The following is a 19,156-nucleotide window of genomic DNA, read 5'->3' on the forward strand; positions in this document are numbered from 1 at the left end:
ACTCTCATGACAATAATCTTTTTGTTAATACCTAATCAAGACTAATTCTCATTAGTGAATAAGCAATTAACAAGCATAAGGTTCTAAGCCTAATATGACCAAACAGCCTCTTTGTGCATCAAAAGAAGAGCTAAGATAGACTGAATCCTGTACAGAAATACATAGCAAGCATCACATGATCCCAAAATCCAATCAACTTTGAACTCAAAGCAAGATCATTCATTTCCCAAGACAATGATCCTATACTAATCATCATTCAAACCCAACTCTCATTAATGATAATGATGATTAATATGCATTAATAAACAGTTCTAACATGTCATTTATGCAATAAACAAACATTCCCATGGCATTCAAAACATAAACCCTTAAGTTAGTTCATTCAGGCATTTCATCAAACATTTTTGGTGCATGGAATGCCTATGAACCCAGATTTCACTTTCTCAAGGAAATCTGGCATTAAGAACAGCTAACTAAGGAAAGAAAATGAGAATCTAGAACCTTAACATCATAAATCAAACATGTAAGCACCCTAATTTACACACCTAGAAGCTTAAAAGAAGGCCACTCACTAATCATGCTTAACACACCTAATCTTTTGCAAGAGGTGATGCTAAACATGATTAATGAGATAGAAAAGATGAAAATAATGATAAGAAACAGCCTTGATTAATTAAAAACGAGGTATCTCTTCACAATCTTTCACAAAAAATGGAAAGAAAAAAAAAGGAAATGAAAGATGATCCAAAGATAAGTAGGGTTTTTCTCCCTAAAACTCTTTATACTAAAGGGTCTGGACCGGGTCAGCCCAAGAAAAAATAGGTACTGACTCTGGCTTTAACGTGTCTGAAGTGTCTTGTTGCGGCACAGCTTGTGTCCTCCTCACCGCAGAACCGGAGTTGCAGCCCCAAGCCAGTGACTGTATTTGGAGGAGCTCCTCCTTGCTGCTACTCAGTTTGTCCTCTCCTCACCTGCAGCATTCAACACGCAGCCTAAAGCGAGTGTTGTTGGGGGTCAGATCCTCTCTGCTTCACTCGCAGCACCTGAGTCGCAGCCCCAAGCGAATGTTTTTGCGGGTCAGCTCTTCTCTTCTTCACTCACAGCACCTGAGTCGCAGCATTTCGTTTTCACTCGGAACAACTCGCACTTGAGGCACCATAACTTCTGAGATACTGATCCAAACGACTCGAGATAAACTCCCGGGGGAAGGCAGCTCAATTTCTTAGAACTTTGATGAGGAACTTGAGTGTATCCGGAGTGAGAAAGGCCTTCCAGTAAACGGATCTTTGCATCAGCATAGGAAGTTCCGGTTTTCTTGCTGTGGGACATGTCTGTTTTCCGTTTGCGACATCTTTCATCTCACTGATCCAAATGACTTGATTACAAACGTTCTGGGAAGATGATTCAATGCTCTCAAATCTTGATGAAGGCCCCGAAAACTGGAACCAAAGGGAAGGACTTCGTCCTGGGTGATCCTTGAGGTGTATCGGATCGGTCCAGAATGGAAGCGAGATAGGTTCATCTTCTGTTGGCCATATCATTCAGTTCACTGATCCAAATCCATTGATTCTAAGTGTTCTGGAACCTTGTTTCAATCCTCTTGATTTTTTCTTAAGACATCAGAGGCTGAATCAGAAGGAAAGGCTTTCCGGTATCGCGATCTTTAAAGCATGTCGGCATCTGGAAATTTTGGCCTAGTAGAATGTACACGTTTTGGCCGAGAGATGTAACCCGCAGTATGGTTTCTGGCCGAGAAAAAGCTGCCCGCAATACATGGTTTGACCGATAAACTCCAAAATGCCTATTTCACCATTTCTTCACCTTCTATCCCCATTTCTTCCACTGGTTCCATTTTTTCTACTCCAAATAAGCTCCAAAGAGAATATCACTCCAAACATGCAAGACTCCCTTGGACCAAATGCAAAGTCCTAAAACTTTAACACAAAGACAAAACATGAAGATTCCATTTAAAATGCATGCATGAGATTCTATTCTTGGACCAAAAATGCATTCCAAATATGCAAAGATATGAATATATCAACTCCCCCACATTTATCCTTTGATTCCCCTCAAGCAAACTAGAACGAATGAGAGAGAGGGTTTGAGTTTGGGAGTTCACATTTCTTTAAAGAGAGAGAGAGAGTTGATCATCAAAAGAATTCAAGCTCATGGTCCTAGTTACTAGTTCTGAAATGCAATGCATGGAATACTCTGAATGCAGCAAGTTCAAGCCCTGATCTACACAAACATTCTTTTCTCTCAGCCTTTTAAAATTCATTAAATTGTAACCATGTGGATCAAAGTGATTCATACACAAATTAAAAAGCTTAGCTAAGGATGAGATTATGATATAAAATTGATCTCATTCAATGCATATGTGGGTTCAATTCAGAACAAGGGATATCTCTATAAAGGAATGAACTTCAACAAAATGCTAAGACTAAAAGCTACTGATGCATACAAGAATAGACTCCCATCTACCCAATGCCCCAAATTTTATTCACCCTAACTCTAAAACCATGAAGAACACTCCCTGGCTACCCCTTTCTTTCCAAGGCTTTCATTGCCTTCTCAACACATCTCTCACTTCACTCGCATTCTTTTTCTCACCAGGGGATTCAACTTTCATTTACAAACACTGGCTTTGGGGTCTAAACTTTACACTTAGCTCTTTCTCACTTAGCACTATCTAGCCTCTTTTCTTATCTCTTTAGACATTTGAGCCTTTTTGGCTTCTTTTCTTTCTTTCTTTTCACTTAGAGGCTAGACTTTTCCTTTCAAACTCAAGAGCTTTATTTTCTTTGAACACCAGACCCCAACCCATTTCTTTTCTTTTCCATCCCCTAGCTCTTATCTGAATCTCTCTCTTTTCCACTCATTGATTCCCCAAGATCGCTTCCTAACCTACTCTAGTCTCATGAGGCAGAGCTAGAATCTACATGAAAGCCTACTCTTCTCGCTCTAAACCCAACACTTTTTGTCAAGTTTATTCAAAACAAGGCCTCACATCGCTCACTAGAGTGTTTAGGCTTCAAAGATGGCTTAGTTAAGGGCAGGAAAAACTGTCTCAATGATGGAGATAAGCTACTTGGATTAACAAGAGTGGTAAAAAGGGAAAGATGACCCAAGTATGTATATGCTATCCACTAGTTCATCTAAGCAAGTATCACATGATAATTTAAATTCAATTTCAAAGTTCCACTTGCTAAGGCTGAGTTCAATTCAAAGCTTGCTTCAACCAAGGTCTAAACAATGGCACACATTTCATCACTTGCAAGCCTCAAATAACTAATAACTAGGGCCATGACCTAAAATCTTAAAATGATGCTCTCTCAAAGTAACCTATCATTACTCCCATGCAAGTGATGCAAACCTATATGAAATGCAATCTAGACTCAATCCTAAATTTTGAGTGAAACTAAATGAACGTTTTTTTGTTTGAAAATTTTCAAAATTTTCAATTTTTTTTTTGTTTTTTCTATACACTTAGATGCTATGCATGATCAAATGAGACTCAAGATGCAAAAGAGAAAATAAGAACATTAAAAAATGATTAGTAAACAAAAAACTCCTCCCCCACACTTAAATTACACAGTCCATGTGCAATAAAAGAATGAGAAAGAGGATAAACAAACATGAAATACAAAAAGATAAAGAAAAAATGCTAAATGCTCATTTACAAGTGTTTGGAGTGATACCTGATGTGTTGTTTATGCAAAGGAAGAGTGAATATCTGCATCAGATAAGGCTAGACATCACTGGATATGGATTTGGTTTGATTGGCACTCCTTGCTGCGACTTGGTTCACCAGCAGCATCTCACCAGCAGCCTGAAGCAGATGAAAATTGTTTGGCCTGGGCTCATTGCTGCGAGTTGTCTCACCAGCAGCCATCAAGTCGCAGCCTCATACGATGTGTTTTTCTTGGCGTAGACTTATGCTGCGACTTGGTTCACCAGCAGCACCTCACCAGCAGAAAAGGCTGAATTTGCTTGATCCATGCCCTTAAGCTCATTTCTCATCTGTTGCTGGTTCTTTTCCACGTTGTCTTTAAGCCCTATGATTTCCCAGAGATTTACAACCTTAGACCACTCCACAAAACACATCAAAAGATCCTAAAACATAAAAAAAGAAAACATTAAAATACTATGTACAAGGATAAGCTTGGGGTGTCTCCCAAGAGCACTTTGTCTTAAGTCACTAAGTTTGACTTTTCATACTCTTTTAAGGAGGGTGTGGTGGAGAAGAGATGCTCCTTGTCTTGTCCATGAAATCAAGTGTAAAAACTTGTTCATCAGCTCTTGAACACATTCATATCCCATGTCCTTGAAATATGGTGTGAGGATTGCTCTGACTTTAGCAAATGGTCTTGATCTTCCATTGCCTTTAACCTTCAAGTCCATAGCTCCACCATCAAACTTCCATGGAGTGATAGTTAAGACTTGAGAAGAAGACCCAAGAGTGAATGGTTTGATGCTTGTTGGGCTCTTGTCTTGGGAGCTTGAACTTTTGCCTTTGTTGATACTAATCTCTTCCTCACTTGGTGTAGGGGATAGAGATTCTAAACAACCTTCATCATCACTAAAGAAATCCCTTTTAAACTCAAGATCAGGTCTTATTAGGGATTATTTCTTCTTCTCTACAACTGCTGGGGGTTGAGCTTCTTCTATAGTTCCAATGCTCCCCACATACTTCATCTCATAGTCTTTAAACTCATTAACTGCCTCAGATATAGCTCCACAAAACCAAGCAAGAGGAGGCTTAAGAGGATAGAAAACTTCATCATCTACCTTAGTAAGCACCACTCTTTGGGTATCAAAGTCAATCTTTGCTCATGTGGTGTTTAGAAAAGGAGTTCCAAGCAAGATAGGAAGCTCTTTGGTCTTCTTCATTTTCATTACCACAAAATCAGTTAGAACTATGCAGTCACCAATCTTTAGTGAGTAATCTTCAAGGATTCCATATGGCTTCTTTGAGGATGAATCTCCAAAGGTAAATGAGATGGGGTGATGCTTTAGAGTCTTGATCCCCAGTCTCTCCACAATGTTTAAAGACATTACATTGATGCTTGATCCAGAATCATACAAAGCATTGTCCAGTTCAAACCTCCAAGAGAGCATGATATGGAGAACTTTCCTGGATTACCTAGCTTTGGAATCGATTTGGGTTTCACCCTTGTTGAACCAATGCTAGAGACTCCATCAGCTGTCCTTGATTAAACCTTTTCCTGTTCCTTGATTTCAGCAAACTCAAGAGCATTTTTCTTCATAGCAAAACTAGCTGCCTCCCCACCTTCTTTCTGAATGTCCTCACTGAGATCATAGAACAGGCTTTCAGACTATTCTATTATGGGGTCCTCATTCTCATAAGTGAGGGTTCCACAGTTAAGACCTTTCCATGAAGAAGATTCTCAATTTCTTGCACAGCAGCATCATTCTCAGCATTTGAGATGATTTCATTGCAGTATTCTCTGGGATTGGCAACTGATGTCCCTTGTAAAGATCCTTGAGCTTGAGAGGTGGAGTGGCCCTCGTTGTTCTCTAGAGTCTTGACTTTGGAAGCCAAGGTTGCAAGCTGAGTTATAAGATCAGAATAAGTGCAATCCACCTTGTTGTTGATATCTGCCATTTTCTTGTTGAAGTCCATGTCACCACTTGCTTGACCCTGGAGAATTTGCTGAAGCAGGTTCTGCACCTCTTGATCCTTATTCCCTGAGTTCTGTTAGAAATTTTTTTTGTTAGGGAGGGAACAATCTTATTGGTTATTTTTTTGAGGGTAAAAATTCTGGGTGGGTGATTTTTGTATTAGTTAAAGCCCTTTTGTAACCTTGGTGGCCACCTACAAAGTTCACCTCAGCTGTGATGTCTTCCCCTTGAAAATTGTCTTGAAACACATGACTCACATCTCCAACAAAGTTGACTACCTTATGGGAAGCTAGTAGAATTTTATCTAGCTTCTCATTGAGATACCTGATGTCTTTCCTTGTCTTTTCCTCTTCAGCACTCAAAGCTCCTCCTGAATTCCTGTCAAAGTCTGATCCATAAAGCTCATCACTCTGAGCAACATTCTCTACAAGGTTCATGGTGTTATTGACTTTCCTGGTCATGAAATTACCATTTGAAGCTGTGTCCAAGAGGAGTCTGACCTTTGGTAAAGCATCTCTGTATATAAGGTACTTAGCAGATGTGAATCTGAGAATTTATGGTGAGGGCATTGCATGGTATACCCTCTAAATCTTTCCCAAGATTCACAAAAGGATTCATGGTTCTTCTGAATGAAACTTGAGATTTCATTTCTTAACCTTGCTGTTCTTGATGAAGAGAAGAACTTGGTTAGAAATGCTCTTTTGCATTGCTCCCATGTTGTGACAGCTCCTTGAGGTAAAAACTTTTTCCATTGATGAGCTTTGTCTCCTAGAGAGAAAAGGAATAACCTCAACTTGAAACTGTTCTCACTCACTCCATTCATCTTAGTTAGATCACAAACTCTATCCAAGTTGTGAATGTGATCTAATGGTTCTTCTAATGCCAAGCCATGGAATCTGTTTGATTGCACCATGTTGATTAACCCAGACTTGATCTCAAAATCGTTTTCAGGTGTTGGAGCCTGAATCCCATGTCATTGACCCTGAGCATTTGCCTCATCACCAGCTCCTACAACTGTTCTTGGACGTGGAGGTGGAGGCTCTTGCTGATTCTGGTGGTTTCCATTACCACCATGAGCCTGTTGCCCTTGATCCATACCCAATCTCTCAATGTGCACAACTCTTTCTTTTTTTCTTCTTGCTTGACTTCTTGTGTTCATACACCTGAAAACAAAGACAGCACTTGAAAGGTAATTAGTAAAACAAAATAAAATGACTATCTCAAGAAGATCCAAAGTCCTAATGCTAGAATATCTCTCCAATTGGTAATGGCGCCAAATTGATATTATGAATTTTTACTCAAACTACTCATATTATTGTAGGATTTGAGGTATCAAACCAAATGGAGATGTCTAGGCCCTAGGACTATGGTGAATCAGTTCTTAATCTAAATCTAATGAAAAAGGTTAGTGACTAAGAGATCTAAAACATAAAACAAGCCAGAACAAGCAGTAATTAAGAACAAGAGAACAAGAGAAACTACGCAAAGACTTAAATTCAAATAAAGATAAAGCTAAACATCTTAATGTGATCATTGATCAAGGTGCTTTAAATGTTAATTCATGATGCTAAGCAAACAATGCAACACTTGCAATTCTTTAGTCTAGACTTCTAAATCAGATTAATTCACTCTCATGAAAATAATCCTTTTGTTAATTACCTAATCAACACTAATTCCCATTAGTGAATAAGCAATTAACAAGCATAAGATTCCAAGCCTAATATGACCAAACAGCCTCTTTGTGCATCAAAAGAAGAGCTAAGATAGAATTAATCTTGTACAGAAAGATATAGCAAGCATCACATGATCTCAAAATCCAATCAACTAAGAACTCAAAGCAAGATCATTTATTTCCCAAGACAATGATCACTATACTAATCAGCATTCAAACCTAACTCTCATTACTGGTAATGATGATCAATATGCATTAATAATCAGTTCTAACATGTCATTTATGCTTCAAAAAAATATTCACATGGCATTCAAAACATAAACCCTTAAGTTAGCTCATTCAGGCATTTCATCAAACACTTTTGGTGCATGAAATGCCTATGAACCCATAATTCACTTTCTCAAAGAAATCTGGCATTAGGAGCAGCTAAATAAAGAAAGAAAATGAGAATCTAAACATCATAAATCAAACATCTAAGCACCCTCATATACACACCTAGAAGCTTAAAAGAAGACTACTTACTAATCATGCTTAACACACCTAATATTTTGCAAGAGGTGATGTTAAACATTATTAATAATATATAAGATATGAAAAGAATGGTAAGAAATAGCCTTGATTAATTAAAAACGAGGTATCTCTTCACAATCTTTTACAACAATGCAAAGAAAATAAAAGGGAATGAAAGGTGATCCAAAGATAAGTAGGGTTTATCTCCCTAAAACTATTTATACTAAAGGGTCTGGACCGGGTCAGCCAAGAACAAACTGGGTACTGATCCAGCCTTAATGGGTCTGAAGGTTCTTGCTGTGGCTCAGCTTGTCTCCTCCTCATGTGCAGCACCTGAGTCGCAGCCCCAAGCAAGTGACTGGGTTTGGAGCAGCTCCTCCTTACTGCGGCTCAGTTTGTCCTCTCCTCACCTGCAGCATTCAACTCGAAGTCTGAAGCAAGTGTTGTTGCGGGTCAGATCCTCTCTTCTTCACTCGCAGCACCTGAGTCGCTGCCCCAAGAAAATGTTGTTGCTGGTCAGCTCCTCTCTTCTTCACTCGCAGCACTTGAGTCGCAGCATTTCGTTTTTACTCGGACCAACTCGTACTTAAGGCACCATAACTTCTGGGATAATGATCCAAACGACTGGAGATAAACTCCAATGGGAAGACAGCTCGATTTCCTAAAACTTTTATGACGAACTTGAGTGCATCCAGAGTGTTCAAAGCCTTCTGGTAAACGGATCTTTGCACTGGCTCAGGAAGTCCTTGTTTTCTTGCTGCGGGACATGTCTGTTTCCCGTTTAAGATATCTTTCATTTCACTGATCTAAATGACTTGATTACAAACGTTCGGGGAAGATAACTCAATTCTCTCAAATCTTGATGAAGGCCCCGAAAACTGTAACCGAAGGGAAGGGCTTCGTCCTGGGTGATCTTGAGGTGTATCGGATCGGTCCGGAATGGACGCGAGATAGGTTCATCTTCTGTTGGCCATATCATTCATCTCAATGATCCAAATCCATTGATTCCAAGTGTTCTGGAACCTTGATTCAATCCTCTTGATTGTTTATGAAGCCACCAGAGGTTGAATCAGATGGGAAGGCTTTCTGGTATCGCGATCTTTGAGGCATATTGGCATCTGGAAATTTTGGCCGAGAAGCATGTACACGTTTTGGCCGAGAGATGTAACCTGCGGTATGGTTTTGGCCGAGAAAAAGCTGCCCGCATTACATGCTTTGGCCGATAAACTCCAAAATGCCTATTTCACCATTTCTTCACCTTCTTTTACCATTTCTTCACATTCTTTCATCATTTCTTCCACTAGTTCCAACTTTGCCACTCCAAATAAACTCCAAAGCACCTGAATATCACTCCAAACATGCAAGACTCCCTTGGACCAAATGCAAAGTCCTAAAACTCTAAAACAAAGACAAAACATGAAGATTACATTTAAAATGCATGCATGAGATTCTATTCTTGGACCAAAAATACATTCCAAACATGCAAAGATATGAATATATCAACTCGCCCACATTTATCCTTTGCATGCCCTCAAGAAAAGTAGAACAAATGAGAGAGAGGGTTTGAGTTTGGGAGTTCACATTTATTTAAAGAGAGAGAGTTGATCATCAAAAGAATTCAAGCTCATGGTCCTAGTTACTAGTTCTGAAATGCAATGCAAGGAATACTCTGAATGCAGCAAGTTCAAGCCCTGATCTACACAGACATTCTTATCTTTCAGACTTTTAACATTCATTAAATTGTAACCATGTAGATCAAAGTGATTCATACTCAAATGAAAAAAGCTTGGCTAAGGATGGGATTATGAGATAAAAATGATCTCATTCAATGCATATGTGGGTTCAATTCAGAACAAGGGATATCTCTATAAAGGAATGAACTTCAACAAAATGCTAAGGCTAAAAGCAACTGATGCGTACAAGAATTAGACTCCCTTCTACCTAATGCCCCAAATTGAATTAACCATAATTCTAAACCCATGAAGAACACTCCCTAGCTACCCCTTTCTTTCCAAGGCTTTCATTGCCTTCTCAACACATCTCTCACTTCATTCTCATTCTTTTTCTCACCAGGGGATTTAACTTTCATTTACAAACACTGGCTTTGGGGTCTAAACTTTACACTTAGCTCTTTCTCACTTAGCACGATCTAGCCTCTTTTCTTATCTCTTTAGACATTTGAGCCTTTTTGGCTTCTTTTCTTTCTTTCTTTTCACTTAGAGGCTAGACTTTTCCTTTCAAACTCAAGAGCTTTATTTTCTTTGAACACCAGACCCCAACCCATTTCTTTTCTTTTCCATCACCTAGCTCTCATCTGAATCTCTCTCTTTTCCACTCATTGATTCCCCAAGATCTACTTGGATTAACAAGAGTGGTAAAAAGGGAAAGATGACCCAAGTATGTATATGCTATCCACAAGTTCATCTAAGCAAGCATCACATGATAATTTAAATTCAATTTCAAAGTTCCACTTGCTAAGGCTGAGTTCAATTCAAAGCTTGCTTCAACCAAGGTCTAAACAATGCCTCACATTTCATCACTTGCAAACATCAAAGAACTAATAACTAGGGCCATGAACTAAAATCTTTAAATGATGCTCTCTCAAAGAAACCTATCATTACTCCCATGCAAGTGATGCAAACCTATATGAAATGCAATATAGACTCAATCCTAAAATGTGAGTGAAACTAAATGAACATTTTTTTGTTTGAAAATTTTCAAAATTTTCAATTTTTTTTTCTTTTTTCTATGCACTTAGATGCTATGCATGATCAAATGAGACTCAAGATGCAAAAGAGAAAATAAGAACATAAAAAACATGATTAGTAAACACAAAACCCCTCCCCCACACTTAAATTACACAGTCCATGTGGAATAAAAGAATGAGAAAGAGGATAAACAAACATGAAATACAAAAGATAAAGAAAAATGCTAAATGCTCATTTACCAGTGTTTGGAGTGATACCTGATGTGTTTTTTATGCACAGGAAGAGTGAATATCTGCATCAGATGAGGCTAGACGTCACTGGATATGGATTTGGTTTGATTGGCACTCCTTGCTGCGACTTGGCTGAAGCAGATGAAAATTGTTTGGCCTGGGCTCATTGCTGCGAGTTTTCTCACCAGCAGCCATCAAGTCGCAGCCTCATACGATGTGTTTTTCTTGGCTTAGACTTATGCTGCGACTTGGTTCACCAGCAGCACCTCACCAGAAGCAAAGGCTGAATTTGCTTGATCCATGCCCTTAAGCTCATTTCTCATCTGTTGCTGGTTCTTTTCCACGTTGTCTTTAAGCCCTATGATTTCCCAGACAATTACAACCTGAGACCACTCCACCAAACACATCAAAAGATCCTAAAACATAAAAAAGAAAACATTAAAATACTATGTACAAGGATAAGCTTGGGGTGTCTCCCAAGAGCACTTTGTCTTAAGTCACTAAGTTTGACTTTTCATACTCTTTTAAGGAGGGTGTGGTGGAGAAGAGATGCTCCTTGTCTTGTCCATAAAATCAAGTGTAAGAACCTTGCTCATCAGCTCTTGAACACATTCATATCCCATGTCCTTGAACTCTGGTGTGAGGATTGCTCTGACTTTAGCAAATGGTCTTGATCTTCCATTTCCTTTAACCTTCAAGTCCATAGCTCCACCATCAAACTTCCATGGAGTGATAGTTAAGACTTGAGAAGAAGACCCAAGAGTGAATGGTTTGATGCTTGTTGGGCTCTTGTCTTGGGAGCTTGAACTTTTGCCTTTGTTGTTACTAATCTCTTCCTCACTTGTTGTAGGGGATAGAGATTCCTAACAACCTTCATCATCACTAAAGAAATCCCTTTTAAACTCAAGATCAGGTCTTATTAGGGATTATTTCTTCTTCTCCACAACTGCTGGGGGTTGAGCTTCTTCTATAGTTCCAATGCTCCCCACATACTTCATCTCATAGTCTTTAAACTCATCAACTGCCTCAGATATAGCTCCACAAAACCAAGCAAGAGGAGGCTTAAGAGGATAGAAAACTTTATCATCTACCTTTGTAAGCACCACTCTTTGAGTATCAAAGTCAATATTTGCTCATTTGGTGTTTAGAAAAAGAGTTCCAAGGAAGATAGGAAGCTCTTTGGTCTTCTTCATTTTCATTACCACAAAATCAGTTAGAACTATGCAGTCACCAATCTTTAGTGAGTAATCTTCAAGGATTCCATATGGCTTTTTTGAGGATGAGTCTCCAAAGGTAGGGTGATGCTTTAGAGTCTTGATCCCGAGTCTCTCCACAATGTCTAAATACATTACATTGATGCTTGATCCAGAATCATACAAAGCATTGTCCAGTTTCAAACCTCCAAGAGAGCATGAGATGGAGAACTTTCCTGGATTACCTAGCTTTGGAATAGATTTGGGTTTCACCCTTGTTGAACCAATGATAGAGACTCCAACTGCTGTCCTTAATTGAACCTTTTCCTGTTCCTTGATTTCAGCAAACTTAAGAGCATTTTTCTTCATAGCAAAACTAGCTGCCTCCCCACCTTCTTTCTCAATGTCCTCACTGAGATCATAGAACAGGCTTTCAGACTCTTCTATTATGGGGTCCTCATCCTCATCAATTAGGGTTTTCTCAGTTAAGACCTTTCCATGAAGAAGATTCTCAATTTTTTGCACAGCAGCATCATTCTCAGCATTTGAGATGATTTCATTGCAGTATTCTCTGGAATTGGCAACTGATGTCCCTTGTAAAGATCCTTGAGCTTGATAGGTGGAGTGGCACTTATTGTTCTCTAGAGTCTTGACTTTGGAAGCGAAGGTTGCAAGCTGATTTATAAGATCAGAATAAGTGCAATCCACCTTGTTGTTGATCTCTGCCATTTTCTTGTTGAAGTCCATGGCACCACTTGCTTGACCCTGGAGAATTTGCTGAAGCAGGTTCTGCACCTCTTGATCCTTATTCCCTGAGTTCTGTTAGAATTTTTTTTTGTTAGGGAGGGAACAAATCTTATTGGTTATTGTTTTGAGGGTAAAAATTCTGGGTGGGGTGATTTTTGTAGTAGTTAAAGCCCTTTTGTAACCTTGGTGGCCACCTACAAAGTTCACCTCAGCTGTGAAGTCTTCCCCTTGAAAATTGTCTTGAAACACATGACTCACATCTCCAACAAAGTTGACTACCTTATGGGAAGCTAGTAGAAGTTTATCTAGCTTCTCATTGAGATACCTGATGTCTTTCCTTGTCTTTTCCTCTTCAGCACTCAAAGCTCCTCTTGAATTCCTGTCAAAGTCTGATCCATAAAGCTCATCACTCTGAGCAACATTCTCCACAAGGTTCATGGTGTTATTTACTTTCCTAGTCATGAAATTACCATTTGAAGCTGTGTCCAAGAGGAGTCTGACCTTTGGTAAAGCATCTCTGTATAGAAGGTACTTAGCAGATGTGAATCTGAGAATTTATGGTGAGGGCATTGCATGGTATACCTTCTAAATCTTTCCCAAGATTCACAAAAGGATTCATGGTTCTTCTGAATGAAACTTGAGATTTCATTTCTTAACCTTGTTGTTCTTGATGAAGAGAAGAACTTGGTTAGAAATGCTCTTTTGCATTGCTCTCATGTTGTGACAGATCCTTGAGGTAAAAACTTTTTCCATTGATGAGCTTTGTCTCCTAGAGAGAAAAGGAATAACCTCAACTTGAAACTGTCTTCACTCACTCCATTCATCTTAGTTAGATCACAAACTCTATCAAAGTTGTCAATGTGATCTAATGGGTCTTCTAATGCCAAGTCATGGACTCTGTTTGATTGCACCATGTTGATTAAGCCAGACTTGATCTCAAAATCGTTTTCACGTGTTGGAGCCTGAATCCCATGTCTTTGACCCTGAGCATTTGCCTCATCACCAGCTCCTACAACTGTTCTTGGACGTGGAGGTGGAGGCTCTTGCTGATTCTGGTGGTTTCCATTACCACCATGAGCCTGTTGCCCTTGATCCATACCCAATCTCTCAATGTGCACAACTCTTTCTTTTTTTCTTCTTGCTTGACTTCTTGTGTTCATACACCTGAAAACAAAGATAGCACTTGAGAGGTATTAGTAAAAAAAAAATAAAATGACTATCTCAAGAAGATCCAAAGTCCTAATGCTAGTATATCTCTCCAATTGGTAATGGCGCCAAATTGATATTATGAATTTTTACTCAAACTACTCATATTATTGTAGCATTTGAGGTATCAATGCAAATGGAGATGTCTAGGCACTAGGACTATGCTGAATAAGTTCTTAATCCAAGTCTAATAAAAAAGGTTGGTGACTAAGAGATTTAAAACATTAAAAAACAAGAACAAGCAGTAATCAAGAACAAGCGAACAAGAGAAACTAAGCAAACACTCAAATTCAAATAAAGATAAAGCTAAACATCTAGATGTGATCACTGATCAGGATGCTTTAAATGTTAATTCATGATGCTAAGCAAACAATGCAACACTTGCAATTTTTTAGTCTAGACTTCTAAATCAGATTAATTCACTCTCATGACAATAATCCTTTTGTTAATTACCTAATCAACACTAATTCTCATTAGTGAATAAGCAATTAACAAGCATAAGATTCCAAGCCTAATAAGACTAAACAGCCTCTTTGTGAATCAAAAGAATAGCTAAGATAGACTGAATCTTGTACAGAAAGACATAGCAAGCATCACATGATCTCAAAATTCAATCAACTAAGAACTCAAAGCAAGATCATTTCTTTCCCAAGACAATGATCACTATACTAATCAGCATTCAAACCTAACTCTCATTAGTGGTAATGATGATCAATATGCATTAATAATCAGTTCTAACATGTCATTTATGCCTCAAAAAAACATTCACATGGCATTCAAAACTTAAACCCTTAAGTTAGCTCATTCAGGCATTTCATCAAACACTTTTGGTGCATGGAATGCCTATGAACCCATATTTAACTTTCTCAAGGAAATCTGGCATTAGGAGCTGCTAAAGAAACAAAGGAAATGAGAATCTAGAACCTACACATCATAAATCAAACATCTAAGCACCCTAATCTACACACCTAGAAACTTAAAAGAAGACTATTTACTAATCATGCTTAACACACCTAATATTTTGCAAGAGGTGATGTTAAACATGATTAATAAGATATCAGATATGAAAAGAATGGTAAGAAACAGCCTTAATTAATTAAAAACGAGGTATCTCTTCACAATCTGTCACAAAAAAGGCAAAGAACATAAAAGGTAATGAAAGATGATCCAAAGATAAGTAGGCTTTATCTCCCTAAAATTATTTATACTAAAGGTTCTGGACCGGGTCAGCCAAGAACAAACTGGGTACTGATCCGGACTTAATGGGTCTGAAGTTTCTTGCTGCGGCTCAGCTTGTCTCCTCCTCATTCGCAGCACCTGAGTCGCAGACCCAAGCGAGTGACTGGGTTTGGAGCAGCTCCTCCTTACTGCGGCTCAGTTTGTCCTCTCCTCACCTGCAACATCAACTCGCAGCCTGAAGTGACTGTTGTGCGGGTCAGATCCTCTCTTCTCACTCGTAGCACCTGAGTCGCAGCCCCAAGCAAATGTTGTTACTGGTCAGCTCATCTCTTCTTCACTCGTAGCACCTGAGTCGCAGCATTTCGTTATTATTCAGACGAACTCGTACTTAATTCACCACAACTTCTGGGATAATGATCCAAACGACTTGAGATGAACTCCAGGGGGAAGGCAGCTCGATTGCCTAGAACTTTTATTACGAACTTGAGTGCATCCGGAGTGTTCAAGGCCTTTTGGTAAACAGATCTTTGCATCGGCTCAGGATGTTCTGGTTTTCTTGCTGCGGGACATTTCTGTTTCCCGTTAGTGATATCTTTCAGCTCATTGATCCAAATGAATTGATTACAAATGTTCTGGGAAGATGACTCAATGCTATCAAATCTTGATGAAGGCCCCAAGAACTGGATCTGGAATAGAAGCAAGACAGGTTCATCTTCTATTGGCCATATCATTCAGCTCAATGCTCCAAGTCCATTGATTCAAAGTGTTCTGGAATCGTGATTTGATCCTATTATTTTTTTCTGAAGACACTGGAGGCTGAATTGGACGGAAAAGCTTTCCGGTATTGCGATCTTTTAGGCATATCGGCATCTGAGAATTTTGGCCGAGAAGCATGTATGCGGTACAAGTTTTGGCCGAGATATGTAACCCGCGGTACGTTTTTTGGCCAAGAAAAAGCTGCCCGTAGTACATGGTTTTGTCGATAAACTCCAAAATGCCTATTACACCATTTCTTCACATCTTTCACTATTTCTTCCACTGCTTCCATCTTTTCCACTCCAATTCAGTTCCAAAGCACCTGAATATCACTCCAAACATGCAAGACTCTCTTGGACATAATGAAATGTCCTAAAACTCTAAAACAAAGACCAAACATGAAGATTCTATCTAAAATGCGTGCATGAGACTCTATTCTTGGACTTAAAATGCATCCTAAACATGCAAAGATATGAATATATCTTCAGTGTGAGGTGATGAACCTTGTGCTCCATGTCCTTGCATAATCTCCTCAACTTTCTCTTCAACTTCATCAAGTGCATAAACAACCTTATCTAGGGTTGAATCAAGCTCTTTGATTTTGTCCATGACCTTGTTTACCTTTTTTGAAACCTCAACTGTGAAGTCATAAAACTTGTTTATGGCTTCATTGAGGGTGTTATCCACATCGTCAAGCTTGAAGTCAAGGTGTCTGATCGTGTTCTTAGTATGCAAAGCTCATAAGTGTGTTAGGCTTGCTCTTCCTCCATGGCGTCGAAACTCTCAGCAATGGTGCCTGCATCTTTGTTTGCTCATTCTTCTATCGACTTGACCAGATCAGAGAGGTCTTCAAACTTTTTGTCGAAGAGAGTTGAAATACAATTTATTCTCTCATGAAGGGTGGCAGTAGAGACGGCTTGAGCATCGATAAGCTGCTTGATTGTGGCTTCAAGCTGCTCCAAATGGTTGCTGATCTGCACTTTTTCATCATGCTGAAGGATTTGGTGACGTAGGCGATCAACATATGCTCTAGGGTTTACCATAGTAGGCACGTAGGAATCGTCTCGGTACATAGGAGGCTCGCGGCATCCGTACAGCTGAGTCGGATTAGGGTTCCAAACAGAGTTGAGAAGATCGCGCATATACTGCTTTTCTTTGCGTCTGGTTGCTAGAGGAGTTTTGTAGAAACCTTCCTCGTAGTAAGGATTTCGGTTCATGGGATCCATTGCTTCAAAACCTGAAACAAAGAGAACTCAAAACAAAAATAAGTAGAAAAAGTGTTCTAGAGTCGATTTACTAACCTTTTTAGGGTTTTTCGGAAGAGAAAACGCGTGCCTTCCCCGTCAACGGCGCCAAAAACTTGATGTGTCGCGGTGAGAGTGTCAACTTTTACCCTAATTGAATCAATAAGCCGCAAGTGCACAGCTGATCGATTGTAGTACTTAGGGATCGAATCCATAGGGAATGAGGATCTTTTCCGAGTAATATGAAGTAAGGAAGTCTAGAACTGGTCAAAATTTAAAAGGGTTTTGAGGTGTCACAAAGCGTAAATCTAAACGGAAAAAAGGAAAACTACTAAAGAAAATCAGCTGGAAAAGCTAAAGAAGACCGAATCTAAAGCTTGAATAAAATTGGCTAGGAATGAAAAATAACCTTATGACTAAAAGCTTGAATGAAAATTGATGTAAGACAATAAAAATGAGACGGTGGATTTTCAGGAAAATTATCTCCTGGGAATGAATGATTCAAAACATTATTAAAAAGTAATATAAAATATCCTAACTAAAATTTTTAGAACTTGAGTCACGAACGTATGATTACGTCACTCTTGTGATCATAACCAACTATATCTTGCAACCTTGACCAGTATGTTTCCACTGTGGCCCTGGAAGGGAAAAGATGCAAGCTTGCTTAAGACTCGTCAACATTCACAGCTCACCCATAGGTAGGTTTCCACTCCTATGGCAGAATTCCTCTTTTCAAACTAGATCTGGCTCCTAATGAAATTTTTTGCAACACTACAAACTTAAATCAGATTATAGTTCATGACGCTACTCCCATGCTTTAAAAATAAGTTTAGAAGAAAAATTTATAGGATTCGGCTTTAATAGCTAATGGAATCCTTATTGAACATATATAGTCTGTATCAAAAATCCCTTAAACCCAACAATAGAACTACTCAAACATGATTAAAGAAAGCAAAAATATTGTATTAAAAAGATGAATAGAAATCGATATTGAAAATAAACAAAATGGGTTCAAGAGATAGATCTCTTTCTCCCTAAAACCTAAAATAACTCCAAAGAACCAAAAACTTAAAAAGTATTCATAAACATAAAAGAGCATACGGCTTAGGGTTCCTATAACATGTATTTATAGTGATCAAGTCATTTCTAGACGTCACTTAGGGTTTCTCCAAATGATGGAATCAATTTGGGCTTGGAAATGGGCTTCTAGGCCAAACAGACCATTCTCCACGGTCAGAGGAGACGTGACCGGTGTAAAATGGGTGCTGGCCGCCGTCTGGAATGCTTGTCGGCTAGTTGACAAGACATCTTGCTCTGCGTAACTTTTGACTGAACTGTTAGATTGTCTTGGTGTCAAGAGTGCTGGAAAGCTGATTATTCCATCTTTAAGGTCTCCAATTTTGTGTTGGATCAAACGGTGAGAAGCTCTTCATTTGAGGGTGAACTTCTGATGGTTTGTCTCTGAGCTGAAAATCTTGTCTTTTATTCATTTTGCAAAGCTTTTTTCTAAGTTTCCTGAAAAGAGTCTTCAAACTACAAATACTAGAAAACCATAATAAAAACACTCAAAAGAAATAAAAAAAGCATTGAAAAATATTTAAAAACGATCCATAAAAATGGTCAAAATACGGTGTTATCAATGCCGAGGGATGAGAGGTGATCGTCGTTGATGCTGAGGTTGTCATTGCTGGTATTGTAATTGTGTCACCATTTTCTACGTCGGTTTCCACAGGTGTAGGATCTATAGTCAGGGAAGAAGAGTGAGGAGCCATAGAATGGAACAAGAGAGGCCGATGGTATAGTAGTGGTTGCTGGTTGAGAAGAAGACCAGTTAGATGACATTGGAGAAGAAAGTCTTGAATAAGGAAAAACAAATTCCTGAAACTCAACATGACATGAGACATAAATATGGGAGATAGAAGGATCAAGACAAATATAAGCACTTTGAGTGAGAGAATAGCCAAGAAAGATGCAAGGAGCAGATCGAGAGCTTAGTTTGTGGGTGGAATAAGGACACAACCATGGGTAACACAGGCACCCATATATACGAAGTTTGGAATAGTTT

General features: G+C 38.9%; 2 non-coding genes across 2 annotated transcripts; both read left to right on the plus strand.

The window, feature by feature from the left end:
• The first annotated feature begins 6,194 nt into the window (after positions 1-6,194).
• LOC112085525 lies at positions 6,195-6,301 on the plus strand. The gene has a single exon (XR_002898829.1). It is a non-coding gene; the product is annotated as a small nucleolar RNA R71 (small nucleolar RNA).
• A 6,954-nt stretch (positions 6,302-13,255) lies between these two features.
• On the plus strand, positions 13,256-13,362 carry LOC112085545. Its single transcript, XR_002898848.1, has one exon. It is a non-coding gene; the product is annotated as a small nucleolar RNA R71 (small nucleolar RNA).
• The last annotated feature ends 5,794 nt before the right edge of the window (positions 13,363-19,156 follow it).

This window comes from Eutrema salsugineum, unplaced genomic scaffold (genome assembly GCF_000478725.1).
Source record: "Eutrema salsugineum unplaced genomic scaffold, Eutsalg1_0 scaffold_3, whole genome shotgun sequence".
NCBI lineage: Eukaryota > Viridiplantae > Streptophyta > Magnoliopsida > Brassicales > Brassicaceae > Eutrema > Eutrema salsugineum.